The sequence below is a fragment of the Rhinopithecus bieti genome, unplaced genomic scaffold (genome assembly GCF_001698545.2).
Source record: "Rhinopithecus bieti isolate Rb0 unplaced genomic scaffold, ASM169854v2 scaffold_38123, whole genome shotgun sequence".
NCBI lineage: Eukaryota > Metazoa > Chordata > Mammalia > Primates > Cercopithecidae > Rhinopithecus > Rhinopithecus bieti.
The window spans coordinates 951,840-971,713 of NW_016816276.1; the positions used below are offsets into that span (position 1 = coordinate 951,840).

At 38.5% G+C, this 19,874-nt stretch overlaps 1 long non-coding RNA gene across 1 annotated transcript; it reads left to right on the forward strand.

Annotated features, from left to right (window-relative positions):
- Window positions 1-5,165: 5,165 nt before the first annotated feature.
- LOC108516983 (uncharacterized) lies at window positions 5,166-17,873 on the forward strand. The gene is made up of 3 exons (XR_001881972.1): window positions 5,166-5,205; window positions 14,779-14,897; window positions 17,529-17,873. It is a non-coding gene; the product is annotated as an uncharacterized LOC108516983 (long non-coding RNA).
- The last annotated feature ends 2,001 nt before the right edge of the window (window positions 17,874-19,874 follow it).

The window sequence follows — 19,874 nt, forward strand, 5'->3', positions numbered from 1 at the left end:
CAATTCAATGACATTTGAAATCAGTAGCAGAAGGAATTTCGGGAAATTCAACATATGTGAAAATTAAAAAACATACTCCTAAATAACTGAGAAGTCAAAGAAGAAATCACAGGAGAAATTCAATCACACTTGGAAACGAATAAAAATGAAAACACAACATGCCAAAATATAGAATGCAGCTAAAATAGTACTTAGAGGGAATTTATAGAAATATAAATTTGAAATTCAAATTCTGCCAATTAAACAATCAATAACTCTTTAGATTTAGTAGAAAATCCTAAAGAGGCCGGGCGCGGTGGCTCAAGCCTGTGATCCCAGCACTTTGGGAGGCTGAGACGGGCGGATCACGAGGTCAGGAGTTTGAGACCATCCTGGCTAACACGGTGAAACCCCATCTCTACTAAAAAAATACAAAAGCTAGCCGGGCGAGGTGGCTGGCGCCTGTAGTCCCAGCTACTCGGGAGGCTGAGGCAGGAGAATGGCGTAAACCCGGGAGGCGGAGCTTGCAGTGAGCTGAGATCCGGCCACTGCACTCCAGCCTGGGTGACAGAGCAAGACTCTGTCTCAAAAAAAAAAAAAAAGAAAAGAAAAGAAAATCCTAAAGAATCCACTAAAAATCTGTTAGAACTAGCAAACTATTTCAGCAAGATTGCAGGATACAAGATGCAATGAGCAATCCAAAAATAAAATTAAAAAACAATTCCATTTATGATGTTATCAAAAATAATTAAAAGAATAGGAATACATTTAACAAAAGAAGTACAAACCTTATAGTCTGAAAACTAGAAAATATATTTGAAAGGAATTAAAGAAGATCTAAATAGCAGAAATCTTATGTATATGGATTGGAAGACTGAACATTGTTAAGATGACAGTACGCCCCCAATTAATCTACAGATATGATACAATTCCTATTAGAATCCCAGTTGACTTCTTTATAGAAACTGTCAAGCTGATTCTAAAATATGTCAAGAGATATTAATAGCCAAAACAATCATGAAAAGGAAGAACAAAGTACAATAGCTCACACTTCCCAATTTCAAAACCTACTACAAAGCAATGGTTATCAAGACAGCATAGTACTGGCATAAGAATAGACATGTAGATCAATGGAGTAGAACTGAGAGTACAGACATCGGTCCTACATTTATGGTCCACTGATTTTTGACAAGAGTGCCATGACTATCCATTGGGGAAAGAATAGTCCCTCCAACAAATGTTGCTGGGACCCCTGGATAGTTACAAACAAAATAATGAAGTTTACACTGTATACAAAACTAACTTAAAATAGAGGAAAGACCTAAATGTAATAGTTACGACTATAAGACTCTTAGAAGAAAACACAGCTGGTAGGTAAATCTTCATGACCTTGGATTTGGCAAAGCATTCTTAGACACGATACCAAAAGCATAAGTAACAAAAGGAAAGATAGATAAATTGGACTTAATCAAAATTAAAAACTTTTGTTCCTCAAAGGACACCAACTAGGAAGTGAAAGGCAACCCACAGAATGGGGGAAATATTTGCAAATCGTATATCTGATAAGGGACATGTACCTAGAATATATAAAGAACTCTTACAACTCAGTAATAAAAGACAAGTAACTCAATTAAGAAATGGGACCTAAATAGGCATCTCTCCAAAGAAGATCTACAAAGGTCCAATAAACACATGAAAAGATGCTCAGCATTATTAATTATCAGAGAAATGCAAACCAAAATCTTTTTGAGATATCACTTTAAACCCAGTAGGATGGCTTGAATCAAAAAGCCAGATAATAACAAGTATCACTGAGGTTGTGGAGAAATCAGAACCTTTATATTGGGAATGTAAAATGCTACTGGGAATGTAAAATGGTGCAGCTGCTGGCAGTTCCTCAGATGATTAAACATAGAGTTACCATGTGACCCAGGAGTTCCACCCAAGAGAATTGAAAACACATATCCACATAAAAACTTGTACATAAAATTTTACATTATTTTTAGTTGACACATAATAATTGTACATATTTATGGGGTAAGTGTGAGATTTCAATAATGTATACAATATATGTGCAATGATCAAATCAGGGTAATTAGCATGTCTATCACCTCAAACATTTATTATTTGTGTTGGAAACGTTCGAAATCCTCTCTTCTAGCTATTTGAAAATAAACAATAAAGTATTGTGAACTATAGTCACCCTAGAGTGCTATAGGACACTAAAACTTATTCCTCCTATGTTGCCGTACTTTTGTATCCATTAACCAATCTCTCCTTATTCCCCTCTCTTCCCACATTTTTAGCCTGAGTAATCACTATTGTACTCCTTATTTCTATATGAACTTTTTAAAGATTCCATCCAACCCCACTGGAAATGAGGAAAAACAAAAAAATAAAAATAAAAAATTAAGATTCCATATGAGTGACAATATGTGTGACTTATCTTTTTTGCCTGGTTTATTTCACTTACTAACATAATCATGGCTATACTAATTTACGTTCCCACCAACAGTGTATAAGAACTCTCTTTTCTCCACATCCTTTCTGGCATTTGCTATTTTTTGTCTTTTTGATAATTGCCATTCTAACTAGGGTGAGATGATATCTCATTGCGGTTTTGATTTGCATCTCCCTGATAAGTGATGTTGAGCATTTTTTCATATACTTCTTGACAATTTGTATGTCTTTTTTGAGAAATGTTCAGATCCTTTAAAAAATCAGATTATTATTATTATTTTGTTGAGTTGTTTGAATTCCTTGTGTATTCTGCATATTAATCCTTTGTTGGATGAATAGTTTGCAAATAATTTCTCCCATTCTGCAGGTGGTCTATTCATTCTGTTGATGGTTTCTTTTGCTGTGCAGAAGCGTTTTAGTTTGACAGAATTTCATTTATCTATTTTTGCTTTTGTTGTCTGTACTTTTGAGGTCTTATCCATAAAATCTTTGCCCAGATGAAGGTCCTGAAGCATTTTCCCTGTTATCTTCTGGTAGTTTCTTAGTTTTGATCTTACATTAAAGTCTTTAATCTATTTTGAGTTGCTTTTTGTATATGGTGAGAAATAGGGGTCTAGTTTCATTTCTCTGCATCTGGATATCTAGTTTTCTCAGCTCTATTTGTTAAAGAGACTGTTCTTTCCCCAAAGTATGTTCTTGTTGCTTTTGTTGAAAATCAGTTGGCTGTAAATATTTGGATTTATTTCTGGGCTCTCTATTCTGTTCCATTGGTCTGTGTGTCTGTTTTTATGCCAGTACCATGCCATTTTGATTATTATAGTTTTGTAGCATATCTTGAAGTCAGGTAGTATGATGCCTACAGCTTTGTTCTTTTTGCTCAGGAGTGGTTTGGCTATTCAGGGTCCTTGGTGGTTCCATATAAATTTTAAGATTGTATGTTCTTGTATGTGAATTTTTGTGACAGCATTATTCATAGTAGCTGAAAGATAGAAACAACCCAAATGTCTATCAGCTGACAAATGGATAAATAAAATGTACTACATACTATAATGGAACATTATTAAACCATAAAATGAAATAAAGTACAGATAAATGCTACAATTTGCATAAACCTTCAAAATATGCTAAGTGAAAGGATCCAGTCACAAAAGTCTACATATTACATGATTTTATTTATAAGAAAGTCCAGAATAGGGAAATATATGAAGACAGAATGCAGAATAGTGATTGCTTTGGGCTGCAGGAGAGATAGCAGCCCCAAGGGAGGGTTTTAACTAAAAGACATGTCACCTTTTTTGAAGTGATGAAACTGTTCTAAAATTGGTGATGGTTGCACATATCTGTGAATTAAATCTGTTGTATACTCTAAATAGGTGAATTGTATGATATGTAAGTTATAGCTCAGTAAAGTTTTTTTTTTTTTAAAGATATCAAATCTACAATCTCATCTTCCATCTTAAAGTAGAAAAAGAAGAACAAGGCCGGGTGCGGTGGCTCATGCCTGTAATCCCAGCACTTTGGGAGGCTGAGGTGGGTGGATCACTTGAGGTCAGGAGTTTGAGACCAGCCTGGCCAACATGGTGAAACCCCTTCTCTACTAAAATACAAAATTAGCCAGGTGTGGTGGTGCATGCCTGTAATCTCAGCTCCTTGGGAGGCTGAGGCAGGAGAATTGCTTGAACCTGGGAGGGAGGCAGAAGTTGCAGAAAGCCAAGGTCTCTACTGCACTCCAGCCTGGGTGACAGTGGGAGACTACATTTCCAAAAAAAAAAAAAAGAAAAAAGAACACCAAATGAAACCCAACATAAACGGAAAGAAAAAAACTAGAGTGGCGATAATGAAATAGAAAATAGAAAAACCGTAAAGAAAATCAACAAAGCCCAGGGACAGTGGCTCACACCTGTAATCCTAGCACTTTGGGAGGCTAAGGCGGGTGGATCACAAGGTCAGGAGATTGAGACCATCCTGACCAATACGGTGAAACCCCATCTCTACTAAAATACAAAAAAAAAAAAAAAAAAAAAAAATTAGCTGAGCATGGTGGTGCACGCCTGTAGTCACAGCTACTCGGGAGGCTGAGGCAGGAATAGTTTGGACCCAGGAGGCAGAGGTTGCAGTGAGCCGAGATCACGGCACTGCACTCCAGCCTGGCAACAGAGCAAGACTCCGTCTCAAAAAAAAAAAAAAAAAAAAAAAAAAAAAAAAAAAAAAATCAACAAAACTAAATGCTGGTTCTTAGAAAATACCAACAAAATTGAATGAAAAAGTAACAGATAGGAAGTCAAATAAGAATAATAAGAATTATTATTCTTTAGAGACATGGTCTCATTTTGTTTCTTAGACTGGAGTGCAATTGTGTGATCATAGTTCACTGCAGCCTTGAACTCCTGGGCTCAAATGATCCTCCCACCTCAGCTTCCTGAATACCTGGGACTATAGGTGTGTATCACCACACTTGGCTAATTTTTAAATTTTTAGTAGAGATTGGGTCTTGCTATGTTGTCCAGGCTAGTCTCGAACTCCAGACCTTCAACAGTCCTCATGCTTCAGCCTCCCAAAGTGCTGGTATTATAGATGTGAGCCACTGTACCTGACCAAATAATTATTTATGTATTTGGGAAACTGGATTTGAGACCTAAATCTGCTACTACATTTCTTTCTTTTTTCTTTTTTTTTTTTTTTTTTTTTTTTTTTTTTTGAGACGGAGTCTCGCTCTGTCGCCCAGGCTGGAGTGCAGTGGCCGGATCTCGCTACTACATTTCTGATGTGAGTTTGAGAATTTCCCTTAACCTTCTTAGGTTTCACTTCCTTATCTTTAAAATTAAAGCGATTCATATGGATTCAATAAAATCTATTTCAACAAATTTAGCATTTGCAAGGTCCTACCATTAATAAGATACAATTCCTGTTGTGTCAGATGTGAAAGTACTCTGTTTTGCAAACTGACCTAAGCCAATTTGGCTATTGTCAATAGACAGATTCTCTCAGTAAATGTTGGTACCTCTGATCATTAGGGGTGGATGGAAGCTGTATCTCCTTTGCTACAACCTTGCTACCCAGAGCTATTTTTTGATATAACCTAGCTTTGAATCAAATTTTGCCTCAGATACAAATATCTATTGTTCCGCAAGCACAAAAACAATTATATAGCCAGTTCATATAAGCACAGTGAAGTCCTCATTCTCTCTCCTTTTGGGTTTCTGAGCAAGATGCTTGCATGAAAGATTCAATCTAATGCCAATGTAAAAATATTGTGAAAGCAGCAGGATCAGCTAGGCTTCCAGTTGGGTGAGGCAATCAAATTCTTTGTTTTGATGTAGGTAGGGGGAATCATAGCATTGAATGCACTTCTATTTCTAGAGTCAACTCTAAAGATGTTAAGCTGCTAGTCTTGGTTGATTCTTATATCCCATTCATCAAAGGGCAGAAGTGTCTGCACAATTTGTTAAGCTAACTACACATCAAGAACATCACTCATTTCACCAATGAAACGTTATATCTAACCTTGTGTCAGCTATCTGTTGCCACAATGATACTGTATAACAAACAACCACAAACCCTTAGTGCATAAAAAATAAAGTTTATTGCTCAAGTGCTTGAGTTCAGTGGAGGGTCAGTTAAGCAGCTCATCTAATCTTGCTTGAGTTTGCCTATATATTTGGGGGTCAGTTGGCTGTTGGCTGGGGCTACTGGGGCAGCATAGTTTTGTTCCATGTGCCTGTCATCCTCCAGAAGACTATGCAGGGCATGTTCTCATGGTGATAACAGAGATGCAAGACCAAATAAGCTCAATCAGCAAGCTCTTTCCAAGTGTGTGCTGATGTCACATCTGCTAACATCCTATTGGCCAAAGTAAATTACATGACTGGGCTAGAGTCAAGGGGTGGGGCAAACACACTCTCCATAGTGGAAGGGCACTGGTGTTCTCACTGTGTTATTCTTCTCTGTAATGTTGCTTGTTTCTGTTTTTGAATTAGGTATAGAATTTAAAAAACCCAAGATAAAAGCAATGAATATCATGTTGCTTTCATTATACGAGGTCTGTGGCTGTGAATTAACATATGCCTTGAGTTCATATGTCAGAAAACTGCTTTAGTGTTGTGTTCTAGTCATTAGTGTCCATGGAGGAAATATTTATCTACTGTTACACATCTTTATCAGCAGTGTTAGATACTATGGTTTAAATGGTATTGGAAAATGATTTTTTAATCTGGCTTATCTTTTGAGGCTCTCAGTCTTCAAATAGTGAGTCTTGCTGGGGTCTATTAACTAGGCCAAATCAAGAACCCTTCGCTAACCTGTGAAGCTGGAGAATAGAAATGGAGAAAGTTGAACATCATATAAGCTAATTTTATATTGTCCACTTGGTGGTAGAATTGTTTTCAGATAGTGTGAAGAGTAATGAGCCAAGTAAAAGAGAAATAGAATCTTATGAATTCTAAGCCAGGAGAAAAATGCAGCATGTGTTTTAAATAGGTATTCTCATCAGCATTATTACTTTTACTAAAGTACAAAAGATAGTGTAATCCAGGGTAGGTGTGTTTATGTAATAAATTTTAAATGTGTTTAATTTTTTTAAGGAGTAGTGATAATTCTATTTCCCAACACATTAAATGAAGCTACTTGCTTACTGCTTAGAGTTCAGTGCTCAGAAATATAGATTTTAGAGATTATCTTAATTTGGGTATTCCTTAGCACTATTTAATCTTTTTTTTCTCCTTTTAAAATTAGAAAAGTTCTTGTATGAAATAACACTACTCTTACAATGTTATGTAAGTCCTTCCCACTGAAAGTATGCTGGGAGTTCAAGATCAGCCTGGGCAATATGGCAAAACCCTGTCTCTACAAAAAAAAAAAAAAAAAAAAAAGGAAAAATTAGCCAGGCATGGTGGTGCACACCTGAAGTAGGAGGATTGATTGAGCCTGGGAGGTCGAGGCTGTAGTGAGCCATGATCATGCCATTGCACTCCAGCCTGGGCAATAGAGCGAGACCCTGTCTCAATAAAACCTCCAAAACAATAAACAAAAAACAAAGTGTGGTCAGCAACATTGGCATCACTTGGGAGCTTGTTAAAAACATGGGGAATCTTGGTCTTCACTCCACACCTACTGAAACAGACTGAAATTTAATAAGGATGATCCCCAGGTGATTCGAGTATAGTTTTACATGCACTGTTCTCCACTGGCAGAACGCAAACAGTGGATGATGAGGTACAAAGGGAAGAAAAGTGGGACAGATATCAGGACTGGAACTATTTAACAGGTATTCATGGATCTGTTCTGAACTTTCAATTGCCCATGCTCCAGCCCTGGAGATTGTGTTTAAGAAGCTACCCGTAGTTCTTTTAGATTCTAAAAGAAGGCGGAGTGTGTCACTAATTCACCAACTTATCAATCAATCATCAAAATACAGGAGATTCAATTTTGGCCTAGCCAGCCACTGATGGTGTGACATTTGGTAGGGCATTAATCTCTAAGTCTTTAGCATCATTATCTGGAAGCAATGAGATGGTTGGGCAAGTTCATCCTTTTCAGCTTTTTGGAAGATGCTATGCTTTTAGGCAGGGTTGATAGTCAACGGGTAAACACAGATGGCCCTGTCCCCATCTTTAGATTGGGTTTTGTTTGGAGTGGCTGGTGCCGGTGACCTACTAGTAGTTAGGTGGTTTGAATATTTTTCCAAACAATGATTATGGGGAACTTGACAGGTGCAGTGGCTCTGCCTGTAAGCCTAGCACTTTGGGAGGCCAAGATGGGAGGATTGTTTGAGCCCTGAAGTTTGAGACCAGCCTGGGAAACATAGCAAGACTCTGTCTCTATCAAAAAATTTTTTTCAGGCTTGGTGCAGTGGCTCACACTTGTAATCCCAGCCCTTTGGGAGGCTGAGGTGGGCAAATCGCTTGAGCCCAGGAGTTTGAGATCAGCCTGGGCAACATGGTGAAACCCCATCTCCACTAAAAACCCAAAAATTAGCCAGGTGTGATGGCGTGTGTCTGTAAACCCAGCAACTCGGGAGGCTGAAATGAGGGGATTGTTTAAGCCTGGGAGGTCGAGGCTGCAGTGAGCTGTGATCATGCCACTGCACTTCAGCCTGGGCGACAGCGAGAGTCTGTCTAAAAACATCTTTTTTTTTTCTAAATTAAAAAAAATAATTATAGGGGAGCTAAGTGTCAGGGACTATTAGGGACTAAGTAGTACCATCATAGGTTCTAGAGTACTTGCTTGTCTTGGACTCAGATACATGTCTATGTAGAACTGAGGTATCAGAAAGTTGAATTAGGCAGAGCAGAGAATGGAAGGTATATGGGCTTTAGTGTCAGTCTTGGGTTTCTGTGCTAGTTCTGTCGTTTACTAGTTATATGGTTTTGAGTACATTACTTAAAATCATGTAGTATCTTTTTTTAGGCTATAACATGAGATTAACATAATAATGACATGTACCTCCAAGTAAAATTGCGAGGAATTAATAAGATAATTTATGTAGAGGGTCTCACAAGTGGTGGATGCTCAGTAGATGTTAGTTTCCTTTTCACTTGTGTGTCCATACCCAAATAGCTTGTATGTAGAGCTTTGCTTCTGCAAACTTCTATAAGGTGATACAGCAAATGAACAAAAACACCAGGTACCTTAATAAATTACAAGAAAGCATAGCTAATCGTTAGAGCAATTCTAGTTGGGGTGGAGGGAGGTTATACATCCACCTGAAACTCTTGCCAAAATGAAAGATGGGCTTTCTTCTTTCAGCCAGCGATCTTTCAACATTTTTGCTTGCATGCTCTCTTCAAACATTTTGGAAAAAACAGACACAAAAATAGCTGTGTATTCCACATACATCTGAAAGTTGACATCTAAAATTTGTCATCATAAGATTTTGCAAAGGATGTGATTTCTGGCATAATATAAATATTACCATTTGAAAATAAAACTATTATTTATCTATCATAGATTAGAATATTTAAAGTAAGAAGCACGCTGGGTACCCACCTACAAGGTGAACCATTCTGAATTTTTACAGTTCTTAGTGAGAAACAGCTTGGTGAGGACTTGCTTTCCCCAGCATCTCATTCTGTGCCCTGGGTGCTCCTTTAGCTTTATTTCAAGGAAGAGAAGGTGAAAAGTTACATATTTATTCCTGACAGTTCAACATTGCATCTTTGAATAAAAGCTGGGGTTGGCAAACTCTTCTATGTTTTTCAGGAGAAGTCTTGCTTTTGTCACCCAGGCTGGAGTGCAATGGCGCCATCTCAGCTTACTGCAACCTCTGCCTGTCGGGTTCAAGCGATTCTCCTGCCTCAGCCTCCTGAGTAGCTAGGATTACAGGCGCCCACCACCACACCTGGCTAATTTTTTTGTATTTTTAGTAGAGACGGGGTTTCTCCATGTTGGTCAGGCTGGTCTCAAACTCCTGACCTCAGATGATCCACCTGCCTCTACCTCCCAAAGTGCTGGGATTACAGGCATAAGCCACTGCACCCAGCTGGCAAACTTTTTCTTAAAGGACAAAATAGTACACACTTTAGGCTTTGAGGGTCATACAGTCTCTGTTGTAATTACTCAGCTCTCCCATTGCAGTTTGAATGCGGCCACAGGCAATACATAAATGAACGAACAGGCCTGTGTTCCAATAAAACTACATACTCTTTTAGCAGTCACTCCTCATCTCCCCCATCACACTCATAACCCCCATCTCCCATCCTCTGCCCCCATCCCTAGGCAACCACTTATCTACTTTCTGTCTCTGTGGATTTGCCTATGCTGGACTTTTGGAAACCTACTTAGAACTCGCTCTGGTGATTTTGTAAAAACCCAATTCTCTATATTAAATCTCTTTTTGCTTAAAATGCCTTGAGTGGTTTCTGTTTCTTGTACTGAACCCTAACTGGTTCAGAGTTAAAGGAGAAAAACGAAGAATTTTCAACTTTTAAAGAAGAGCTATTTTTTTTTTCTCCGAGAGGGAGTCTTGCTCTGTTGCCCAGGCTGGAGTGCAGTGGCATGATCTTGGCTCACTGCAACCTCTGCTTCCTGGGTTGAAGTAATTATCCTGCCTCATCCTCCTGAGTAGCTGGGATTACAGGCATGTGCCACCACTCCCAGCTAATATGTATGTATGTATGTATTTATTTATTTATTTTTGAGATGGAGTCTCGCTCTGTTGCCGACTGGAGTGCAGTGGTGTGATCTTGGCTCACTGCAACCTCCACCTCCCAGGTTCAAGCTATTTTTCCTGCCTCAGCTTCCTGAGTAGCTGGGATTATAGGCGTACGCCGTGAAGCCCAGCTAATTTTTGTATTTTTAGTAGAAATGGGGTTTCACCATGTTGATCAGGCTGGTCTCGAACACCGGACCTTGTGATCCACCCGCCTCAGCCTCCCAAAGTGCTGGGATTACAGGTGTGAGCCACTGTGCCCAGCCTAATTTTTGTATTTTTAGTAGAGATTGGGTTTCACCACGTTGGCCAGGCTGGTCTTGAACTCCCAGCCTCAAGTGATCTGCCCGCCTCGGCCTCCCAAAGTGCTGGGATTACAGGCGTGACCCACTGTGCCTGGCCAAGAGCTTGTTTTTTTAATGAGTAATAATGAGTCTCAAATTGCTATATTTAGATTCAATTGTATACATGTTAAGACACCAATACTTACAGCACACCAAAAATTATCCTTTTAAACTAATTATATTTACAATAAAAATTTAGATGTTTCACTTAAAACTATGCAGAAGAGCACTAAAGTCATAATGGCAAGGTAAATAGTTTTGCAAATTTCTGAGAGGTGAAATGCAAGTGCAGGAGTCTGAAGACTTGCTTCAGGCTGCACATGATTGTCTCCAGAATGTTCTTGGAACCTAAGCCTTTGACTTTATACTTTCTGGCTTCATTCTTTAAAATATGTCTATTAGCATTACAAGTCATTTTTGTTTGATTCCTCAAAACACCATGTATTTATTTAAAACTTTCTAACAATACAGACATGATGGTTCTACCTTTAACTACACTTTCTAGGGGTCACTGTAATTAACAGATTTTATCCTTTGAGATCTTTCTCTGAGACAGGAGCTGTAAGGGAAACTTACTCTGTGTAGTAGATGACTTTTTGAGGTATCTCCTAGGATGTAAGATCTACATATAAAATTAGTGTATTTCTTTGAAAGCCTAAAACAGTGCCCTACCTGTGGTACTGAAATCAATCTTTGTTGATACTCTCCTCTAATTTAAATGATTCAGAGCCTTACCAAGGAGTTAAAAAGTAGATCATTTAAGACATGAGTCTGAACTGCACATCTTTGTAAGATCCTCTGCACAGCCAGTGCTTTTTTTTTTGGTAATTAAATACTTTATTCACTTTTTAAAGAATGTGGATACCTATAACAGAAATAACAAATGTCTTTTTTGTCAAGGGTTATTTTTGTGATGTGAACAAAATGAGGTGATTCTTTATGCTATATCATATTCAGTAAAAATAATATTGATAATACCTGAATTTATAATTGTTTTATTAAGTGCTTTATATTTTACTTCATAGGACTTTGAAATGTATCTTATTTGATCCTAGTAAGGCAGACTTAATAAGGTTATGCCCATTTTAGAGATGAGTAAATGGAGGCTAACAGAGGTTCATCAACTTGTGAAGGTCCCACAGTTAGTGGTAGAGCTTCAACAAAAACATTTTGACCTTAATGTTCTTTTCCCTGTGAATACAAATAACATTGTCTAGCAATTGCCTTTATTAAATGATAATTGGGTAAGATGACTTTGGGGGACAATTTTGAGACAGTTGGCATATGCCTCTGCAATTTTTGCTTATTATTGCATCACTTTCTCGTTTTGGAAGTCAAATGGTAGTTTAGCACAGTTACTATAACTCAATAAATTAGTTGTGGCCTGATGAGGGTGCTCTTATTCAATGTATGATTTGAGAATTGATGTTCAATCTAGTTTATAACATCACATATTGCTTAAGTAAATGAGTGTGTGAGTATATTTATCTTGGACCAAATAGAGTATTTTAGTTTAGATCTTTCCCCCTTTTCCTGCCTGTGCAAAGAACTGGAACCTTAACTTTCCCCCTTATTCTGAAGACACCGCAGTGTGGATTTAAAACAGTAAAGAACCTGCCAAAGATCAGATTGATTTAACTCTGATTCTGGAGGGAGAGTATGGGAATACGGGAAGGGAGGCTGGATCTGTCCAGCACTGAGAATGGTCAGCAGCCGAGGAAACTCCTTTAAAAAGCCCTTCTGACCCTCTTCTCCCAACGCCAGTCCTAGCAGTCCAGGCATCACATGAGTAGGATTCCTTTGTGCATGCCCTCAGCTCTTAGATTAGCTTCCCTAAACTTTTGGCTGATGACAAAAGTTCTGAAGTGTAGATTTGTCCTTCTTGATTTACTGATGGAAAAAATTACCTTTAGGTTCTGCTTTTATATCCTAGCTGCTCATTTATGGACTGACATGGGTAACGCCTTCCTGGGTAGACCTTCTTCCTCGCTTCCACCATCACACACACACACACACACACACACACACACACACACACACACACACACGTCTCTCTCGAGCAGGTGCTGTTCCACCCCCTAATCCTGGGAGGCTCTAGATAGTACAGGAACATCCTGTGCTCTGTCAACCCATTAAGCACTTTCATTGGCTTGCCTCTGGACAATATAATAATTTATTGAAACCCATTATAACTTGGAACATTTGATTCCTTAAATTAAATAGTGTCAGACAGCAGTGACCCTGCCACTTCTTAGGCTGGAAACTCTGGACAAGTTACTTAACTTCTTTAGTTTTCAGTTTCCTCTTTTACAGAGTAGGGCTAATAGTACCTATCTTAAAGTGTGGTTGTGACAATTTGAAGATTCTGTAGGAAAACCAATTAGCTTGTGGCCTGATCATTATGTCTAGAATATCCTTTAAAACGAACTGACTTTATACTTTGTGGCTTCAGTCTCTAACAAAAAAGTTTATTAACTTTTAGAAATCATTTTTTCTTTGATTCCTTAAATCAGTGGTCCAGAGACCACTGATTTTTTGGTACCAGAGACCGGTTTTGTGGAAGACAATTTTTCCATGGACTGGGGAGGTGGGGTGCAGGGAGATGGTTTTGGGATGACTCAAGTGCATTATATTTATCATGCACTTTATTTCTATTATTATTACATTGTAATATAAAATGATGTAATTATACCACTCACCATAATGTAGAATCAGTAGGAGCCCTGAGCTTGTTTCCTGTAACTAGACGGCCCCATCTGGGGGTGATGGGAGACAGTGACAGACCATCAGGTATTAGATTCTCGTAAGGAGTGTGCAACCTAGATCCCTCGCATGCGCAGTTCACAATAAGGCTTGTGCTCCTATGAGAATCTAATGCTGCTGCTGCTCTGACAGGAGACGGAGCTCAGGCAGTAATGGGAGCCATGGGGAGCAGCTGTAAATACAGATGAAGCTTTGCTCACTCACTTGCCACTCACCTCCTGCTGAGCAGCCCGGTTCCTAACAGGCCACGGACTGGTACTGGTCTGTGGCCTGGAGGTTGGTGACCACTACCTTAAATGACAAAACATCATATATTTATTATTGATATATGACAAATACTCAGTATTATTAAACATACTTGGTCATAGGCACCAACTTTAGGGACCAGGATATTTTGGAGGGGGGCAGAACTAGTGAGAATAATCTTAGGAACAATAGCTTGAAATAGGGACCAAAGAATAGATACTATAAAGTCAAAAGCAGGAACTTAATGATAAAAACTTAGGGTAGGAGGAGAGATTCAGGGTCCACACAGGAAATTAGTTATCATTTTGGGATGTAGCATCTTCGGTATAAGTGGCAGTAAAGGGTGCTCAGATTACATTGGGAATCCCAGTAATTCCCTCCCTAAGCAGCCTAATAGGAAGGATGACTCAGTGTGAAACATCCCCAGGTTGAGTGCTGGATCAGCTCAGGGAAACTCGGATCCATGCGTTATACTCAGAAAGACAGAGAGAAAAATCTACAGATTGGCACCTGAAATGATAAAATACAAGTATTTGCCTTCCTCCCTGAGTGTTTTACTCTTTCACAGTTTATTTTTATACATTTGAGATGATGTAGGTGCCTAGGATTTTCTAGTCAAGAAAGTGCTCATTTGGAGATCTCAGATATTTTGGTTTGGCACACTTTTTATAGTAGTGGATTACTGAATTCCAGAGCACTTGAAATGACACAATTGATAGGATTTTTAGTGCTGAAAAAAGACGACTGTCCCAATATATATATAACCTTTCAGTGATGTTCTTTTTGTTACCATCACTAAGTTGGTGTTTTAAACTTATCCTTGTCTTCCTTTGTTTTCAGCTTCTTAAATGCTGCATTGAGAGGATGAAACAGAATGGGTGTGAACAAGAGTTCCCTGAGAAAGGACAGCTCTTAGAGAGATAGGATGCTTACTGGACTCAAGAGGATACCAAATCATGGTATGCATTTCTGTGTTGTGTTTGGAAGAGGAACTGAGGGTTGTTATGAAAATGAAGGATGTGTTCAACTTAAAAGAATTAAACCTCCACCATCTGTCTCTTTCAAATGGCATTCTTGATTCCAAAATCTTAAGTAGAGTGTAAAGTTATTGATGGATACTGTAGTAGCCAGGCTAAGCTGAGCTATTCAGTGGAACAGATAAACCTGAAAATTTTAGTGGCTTACCACAACAAGATTTGTTTCTTTTTAATATCACAATCTGATATAGATTGGGTTGGTCTCCTGCTTGGCTTTCCATCAAGTGACAACACAGGGATCCAAGTTGCTTTTATTTGGAAACTGTCATCTTGAGAGCATTTTGTTTCCAGCTGTATGGACAGGAGATACAGAAGGTGTGGAGAAGTGCATCCTTCCTGGATCACAAACGATACATCACTTTTGCTCACATTCCATTGTTAAGAATTAGTGACATGATCCCACTGGGATTCATGGGGTCTGGAATATGGAACATGTGGATATTTGGCAAGCATGAACAATCTTTGCCACAGAAACACTACCTCTATTACGTTATTCTGTATCCCTTATCTTCTCATGGTAGATTTTGCATGGGATTAGTATCAGGAAAAGGTTTTCTCTCCTAAAATGTTGATCTTCTTTTCTTTTCCTCTGGAGTCAGGAACTTTAGATTTAATATTAATAACTATCTAATCTGAGATTTTAGTAGCATCATGTATTCTATTTCTCTATTGTGTTTCTGGAATAGTTTTATTTTTGTATTTTAACTGACCGGTTGTATTTGATTTTTAAAAAATTGCCATAATCCTTTCTAGTTTTAGCTGTTTGTTTAATGAACACTTACTAATAGCAGATGTATTGATAAGGATGAAGGATGTTTTTAGCTGCAACAGAAAAAACTAATAAATGGTTTAAGCAATAAGAGTTTTATTATCGGAGACAAGAAGTCTGGCCATTCCAGGATACGTTAATTCAGTGCTGTGATATCATAGAGGATCATGTATACTCACTTTTTCTGTTTTATAAACTTCAACGTTTGATGGAGTCTCCCCTTCCTGTCACATACAGCTTAGTAGTTCCAGATGTTGCTTGCCATGGTAGACCCTAGTCAGGCCTGGGTCTTGTGACGCAGGAGACAAATATGCTCACAGACTGGTTGTCATGACATAGCTGCAGTGTGGTGCCACCAGGCATGCATCACGCCTACTCATCATATGATATTAGATTATATAATCTGTGGAAAATGTTGCAAAATGATGCTAGTGGTAGGGTCAGAAATTATATCCAGACTTGGATGTTAGATCCAGGCAAATGGCTTGTTGAAAAGAGATTTCTCTTTAGAGAGAAATCATGTTGGTGTATGAGGTGACATGTTTGGTTGTGGGGAGGGTGGGGAACTGCTTGGATAGCATGGTAGTGATAGAAGTGGTGACAAGCTGGATGCTGGATATAGTTAGAAGGATTAACTGATCAATTGGATGTGAGGAGTGATATAGAGAGAGATGTTGGGAATGACTCCAAGTTTTGGCCTGAGTGATGGGAAAAATCGAGTTCCTATTTATCAAGATAGGGAAGACCAATGAGTTTGGTGCTGTCATAAAATAAAATGTATCAGATTTTTAGTAACAACTGGAAGTAAGACATTGCAAGGAGTCAGGACTGGGCTGAGATAGAGTTCAGATGGGGAGCCGGAATCAGAGTGCTGCCCCAGGTTCTGGGACCCTGCCAGGCAGAAAAGACACTTGGCATGGGCAAGGACTCCAGTATGCCAGAGCCTCTTCCTTCTTTCTCAGGCCAAATTTGTGTCCTTGCAAAATTTGGCTACAGATGTTAAATTTACAAAGACCTCTGATACCCATTATCCCACCCAACCCTCTGGAGAGCCTTTGTAATGTGGTAACTGCTCCTATGCACATAGCCAAAAACCTGAAAACAGTCTCAGAAAAGCTGTAATTTCTACATTCATTCATTTAATGAACAGTTACTAAACACTTATTTCTTTATTTTTATTTTATTTTATTTTATTTATTTATTTTTGAGGCAGAGTCTCAGTCTGTAGCCCAGGCTGGAGTGCAGTGGCACGATCTCGGCTCACTGCAACCTCTGCCTCCCAGGTTCAAGTGATTCTCCTGCCTCAGCCTCCCAATTAGTTGGGACTACAGGTGTGCACCACCACACTTGACAAATTTTTGTACTTTTAGTGGAGACAGGGTTTCACTATGTTGGCTAGGCTGGTCTCGAACTCCTGACCTCAAGTGACCTGCCTGCCTCTGCCTCCCAAAGTGCTAGGATTACAGGCATGAGCCACTGTGCCTAGCCCCAAACATCTATTAAGTACTTGCTGTATGTGGTGAAATAAACCCCAGCTCTCCTGATTGAAGGCTAGTGTTCTTTTCACAAATCTTCAATACATCAAGTCCTACTTCTCTTTCTTTCTGTATTTAACTCATAAATATTCCTCTTCTGTCATCTGTGGTTTTGAAATGTCTGCAAACTCATGGATACTGTTCACTTCTACTGAATAGAATAAAGCAGAAGTGATGGAATATAACTTCAGAGGCCATTTCATAAAAGCCACTGTGGCTTTCTACTTGTTCTCTTGCTCTCTCTCTTAGATCACTTGCTCTGGGGAAAACCATCTGTGATATTGTGAGCAGACCTATGAAAAGGCCCACTTGGTGAAGAACTGAGGCCTCTGACTGATGGACTCATGGGTGACCTTGCAATCAAGTCTTCTGGCCCCAACCAAGCCTTCAGCTGAGACTGCAGCCTCATGAAAGATCCTGAGCTAGAAGCATCCTGCCATCCTAATAAGCCACTTGAATTTCTGACCCTTAAAAATTGTGAGATAATAAGCACCTGTGTTTTTTTTAAGTATTAGGTTTAAAAAATGCTGAAAAAATAAAGAAGAAAAAAGACAACTCATAATTTCACCACATTAAAAGAATAGCTATAGAAAATTCCAGTAGCATAAAAAATAAAATGGAAATAACTCTCCACCATCCCTGATCTTTAGTTCTTTTTCTTTCTCAAGACATGTTCATGCATATGCAATATATGTATGCAATATATGTGTAAACTCTTTAAGATGTTCACAAAAGGATCATGTTACACTCATTTGAAAAACTTAATATTATATCTTGAGGATGTCTTCATATCAGTATATATACATCTATCTTATTTTTAAAATAGATTTCCCATAATTTAAATGTACCATATTTCTTTTACCGGTCCCCGTATATGGACATTTAGGATATTTCCAGTATTCTTTTCTGTTATAAAAATGTGGTGATAAACACTTTCATGCTTTTTTGAGTACCCTCAAGTAAAGTCCTATAGGTAGCATTCTGGCATCATGTTGTATGTGCATTTAAAGTTGATGCTATTCACTTGTTCCACAATCTTTGCTCTGAATTTACACTGATGAAGCATGGGAATGCTATATCCCCACAAACCGGTGCATACTGTTGATAGTAAGCATTGTTTGCTATTTTCTGACTATTTATTTTTCTTCTTTTGAGAATTGCCATGCCTAGAAGAGTGGCTGTCTTATAATATATAAGATAATAACTTGATAACTAGCATTTCTGAGGCTTCTTGTGCTTTGCATATATTTAGTGTTTTGATACTTACAAAGACCCTATGAAGTTGGTACTATTATTACCTGCTTATGGTTGGTGGGAAAACTGAGCCATAGAAAAATTAAACAGACTGTCCCAGGTCACACAACTAGGAAGGGTAGAGCCAGGATGCAAATGATATGGAATTTAAAGAAATGAATAATTGAGTGAATGAATAAATTGATGACCTGTTTACATCTTTTCTCATTTTTTAATTGAATTTTGTTTCTTTTTCTTTCTTATTTGTAGGATCTTTGTATATATTATGAATGTTAACTTTCCTATTCTACATGTTGCAGATATTCCCTCTGGTCTGTTATTTGTCTTTAACTCATTTATTTGCCACCTTTTGATATTCATTTCTTATTCACATTAGAAAACTCTCAAAGTAGTTAAAAACATGACCCCAGATATGGTTGTTAGAACATATTTGAGGAAAATAGTGATGATTTAGGTGTACAGATAACTTCTGATGTGGGTAATGCAGAGTCTCACTAAGTTCATCTAAATATGAAAAATAACCACAGGGGAATTAGTTGCTTTGTTCACACTGTGGTACTTTAACATTACAATTCCCCTTTAGGCGTATTTATAATTGAAAAGAAGGTGTTGGGGCTTTTATATTATTAGATTGACATTTGGGGAAATGAATTTTTACTTTATCTGCAACAAATGAATCCCAATTAGTTAAGTGGCTCTGGGCTAAAGGAACTATAGCGACTTTCTTTCTCATTTTATTTCTACTTTTTGATATGCCCTTCCTTCCCATTCCTATGAACTTTTCTCATCCTGCTGAGCCAAGTCACATTTCACTTTGCTTGAGGCTTCTAACCCTTCTCTGATGTCCTGAAGGATTCATCAGGGAGACTCTGTGGCAAACGTCTTTCTTTCCCGTGACAGCCCCACATTTGATTAGGTGTTCACTTTCCATCCTGTGTCCTCAGGAATGTGATTATATCTCTAGCTTCAGAGTTGAAGTTTGAATTAGTCTAAGCCTAAGCCAGTGTTCTCAAACTCTAGTATGCATGAGATTCACTTGGGGAATGTATTAAAACACAGGCTGCTGATCTGCACCCCCAGAATATCTAATTCCATATGTCTTGGTAGGGCATTTCTATCAAGTTCTGAGGGAATGCTGATGCTGATGGCCCAGGGACCAAACTTTGAGAATCAGTGGTCTAAGCCAGTCACGATGATCCAGTATTCTCTGCCTAGGATTCATTTAGGAATGGACACGTGCCCCAAATCCTGGTCTGTGGCACTGAGGGGACGTCTTCTGTAGAAGGGTTGTCTCACTAATAAATGCATGGATGGAGACCCTCCTCCTTTGCTGGGTATATT